Genomic DNA, 3,581 nt, shown 5'->3' on the forward strand with positions numbered 1-3,581 from the left:
CCCGTGCCTCCAACACCCACTCCCCCTCATCACTCCCTACAAAAGGCCGGTACAAGGTGTGGGAGCTCAGCGATTTAACAGGCATCATTCCAAGGCACGCTCCATTGTAGAGCGTGCCTTCGGAGTGATGAAGAACAAGTTCAGGACCATCTTCCAGCAAACGCTGATGGTGCACCACACCTTTGTACCGCACGTAAGTTCTCAATCTCTTTTTTTTTTTTTTGAACAAAAGTAGATAAGTCAATCAAACAAGCTGATTTCAAATTACACTTTTTAACATTAACTTTGTACCATTTCAGGTCATAACAGCATGTGCCATCCTCCACAACATCTGCCTTGAGGCTGGTGAGATCGTGCCCCAGGAGGATGTGCCTGTGGAGGATGTGGCCGAGGATGAGGGGGAGAACGGTGTGGAGGCTGTCAGTGGTGCACGCTGGCGGGACCAACTGTCAGCTGAAGTGAATGCCCTGGAGGAGGAACCTGACCATGCTAGAGGTAAATTACAAATGTTGTTTAATTGAGATTTCTTTATATTACATGTTTTGTGAAAATTTAGTAGAGTGTATATCTTGATTACATATCTTGTATCTTGTCACAAACTCTTAGACATGGCAGCCGTCGATTGAGCCAGCCCTGCAAGACCGGTGAGTGGACGATGCGGTGGAGACGCTCTGGAGACCACCCCAAGACGATGTCTCACTATTGTGGCACCCCATCCAGGTCCAGCAGCACCACCAGGACCTCCCTGCTCAGCTATTGTATATATTGTAATTAGTTGTATATAGTCTTAATCTTAATTAAAAAAAAATAATTAACTCATTCATTGGATAAATAAAATTGCCCAGTAATTATAATTAATATTAATCAAAATAAACAATGAACTGTTGATGTATTTACAATTTTTTTTTATTTTTCGACCAGTCTCTCCAAAAGAGAGAAGAGCCTCTCCATTCTCTCCTTTCCATCTTTCTCCCTCCTCTCCTCAGCATCCCTCTGCAGCCTCATGTCCTCACTGATGAGCTCCATGAGGTTGTCCCCTTTCCTTTTCTTGCTAGGCCTAGCCGCCTCCTCCTCCTCCTCTTCATTACCAGCCCCACTTGGCCCTGGTTTGTCCTCAGGGATTGAGGCGATTAGGACAGGAGGCTGAATGGATGGCCTCTGTCCTAAAACCTCATCCATGAGGACAAACCAGGGCCAAGTTTCTGCTGTGGGTTTCCCCCCAACCCCCTCACCACTCCCTGGGTACTTGCAATCCTACCGTAGAAATCAAGCATGGCATTCAACAACAGCAAAACAAATTCCAGCAAACCTTTATTTTCAATTTGAACATCATATGTTACATTTACATTACATTTTATGACTTTTAAGTGTGCATAGGGTGTGTTATATGTACATACTTTATATATTTTTTTTAAATTGTCCCACTTCTTTTTAGCCTGTAAAGGCTTCACTTTGTCCGCCAGCCCCAACTTCTCCAGCAACTTCCTAAGAACATACAGAGAGGCAGAGAGAGAGAGAAATAGAAGACACTTGTCTTAAGGGTTCAAAGTTGAAAGGTAGTTAAATATGACAGGGGGCACATCACCATCCATTGGTTACACTAGCTCATTATCAGAAAAGCCTGGATCAATATCACTACACCTTGAGGACTAAATGGTCAAGTAAGTGAAAATAGAAGTGGGCAAATGGGCTATTGTGGACTTACCCCCATCCCACACTCGCGGAGAACTTGGCACCTGTAAAAAGGTACTCCATCTCCCCCCTCAGCTTTATAAAAGCCTCGGTATTTTCTTTGCTCCCTAACACAAGACAAGAGGACAGGTGGGCATTTTTTTCACAACTTTAAAGTAGGCCTATAAAGTTCTGTTACAATGCGGCTATAATTGGCTACTACTTTGGGTTAATGTAGCGTAACACCAACGCAATCGGTAACCACCACCAGTTACCAGTCTGCAGTAGCCTGTTCCCCTGGTAAGTAATGTCTGATGAGCTCCACTAGATAGACAGATAGATACTTTATTGATCCCCAAGGGGAAATTCAAGAAACACTGATAACGTTCGTATTTTCTCAGGTATGTGTGAACCGCTACATTTCTCTTAACAGTGTAACATTATCCCATGTTTTTCGCTTTTCTGGCAAGACATGCTAACCGAACCTGTAAACCGGCGATAAACTTTACAAAAAACAAAGAAATTATACACCTGAAGTGTTAGCATGCATTGTCAGTTTAGATTCACGACAACTGTTAGCAGCTAAGTTAACGTTTACGTCAACATTAGGTCTCAACATTTAGTGACATTCACAAACGCCCCATATGTAGGCTAGTCAACATATTATAGACAAGTTTAAACTCAATACTTACATTTAAAAACGTACTCCTCAGGTGCTGACTGTCCCGCCATTATCTTCTTGAATGAATGAAAGAAACGTCACAAGCGCGTTCAATGGTATTTCGGAATGTTGGGGACAGGTAGGCCGCGAAGCATACACCCGATGCGCACTCCGTTTCGGGGAAAAGAAGGGTGGATTTGTCGGCCGAATTCGAAGGAGCCCACGAAATGGGACAGCACTAGTCGCGCCACTATGACGCAACCGGTCTACGAATCTGGCCTTAGAACCATGTAGCCCCTGAAATGAGACACGCTCAGTGACAGCTCAGTGTTTTCTCGCCTCCACCGAAGCCACGCCCATGTTACTACCAACCCAAGCCTCGCTTTCGCTCATAATGGCAGTTAGGTGATATAAGCGAATTGAGGCCGACATCGGCGAAAATGAACGCCGACTCCGACTGACGACGGCATGGGACACACTGAAAAAACTCGAGTCACCGGCCTCGCCCGACGACGGCCGATAATCGAGTTGGTGTGTCCGGGCCCTAACATGAACTGGTCCATCATCTAAAACTAGCATATGTGGCCGCTCTGAACAACATCCTACTGAGTCACAGAACCCAGATAACAAGCATAGTTGGCCCGATTCTGGCTGAGTGCTGGCAGTGTCGGCTGAGGTCCGAGTCGGCTGAAGCACAGTAAACACAGTCGGCCCGATCCTGGCTGAGTGCTGCCACTGTCGGCGGAGTTTCAGGTCGGCTGAGGCACTGTCCCCTTGAATGGGCCGACACTGACACGCAGTAGCCTAGTTGGGCTGATTACTGAGTGTCTTATTTGGCCCGATTGGGGTTTGATGGGCTACTGCCAGTTTTCGAATCAATCTCGGCAGACGGATTTCATACAGTGTGTGGCCCGATACTTCAGGAACGAACAATGATCAGTATCGCGGCTGTTGGCGGCAAAAATGAAACATTTAGCGACAGCCGGACGCTAAACGTACATGGCCCAATTCTGTAAAGTGACTGTCGGCCCATTACATGTGGAAGACCCACGAGCAGAGCAACTGTTCAGTTTGAAACCAGCAGGACGGCACGAAACTGTCTCGTTTTGGACACTACGCCTGTTTGAGTCGTGATTCACTCGGATCTTTCACCCGTATCTTTAAATTAACCCATGAGTCGCGAGTCTCTAGTATCATTAACTCGGATCAGTTGAGTCCTACTACAATTCAATCTAAAACGATAAACAGC

The 3,581-nt window shown here is 45.9% G+C and overlaps 1 long non-coding RNA gene across 1 annotated transcript; it reads right to left on the reverse strand.

The window, feature by feature from the left end:
* Positions 1 to 1,383: 1,383 nt before the first annotated feature.
* Positions 1,384 to 2,573, reverse strand: LOC143112816 (uncharacterized). The gene is made up of 3 exons (XR_012984796.1): positions 2,364 to 2,573; positions 1,706 to 1,799; positions 1,384 to 1,485 (listed from the first exon to the last, which is right to left on the reverse strand). It is a non-coding gene; the product is annotated as an uncharacterized LOC143112816 (long non-coding RNA).
* Between the last annotated feature and the right edge of the window lie 1,008 nt (positions 2,574 to 3,581).

The sequence above is a fragment of the Alosa pseudoharengus genome, unplaced genomic scaffold (genome assembly GCF_046254945.1).
Source record: "Alosa pseudoharengus isolate Yale_2024_CS ecotype anadromous, Long Island Sound unplaced genomic scaffold, YU_APseudo_1.1 YU_APseudo_1.1_scf_8, whole genome shotgun sequence".
NCBI lineage: Eukaryota > Metazoa > Chordata > Actinopteri > Clupeiformes > Clupeidae > Alosa > Alosa pseudoharengus.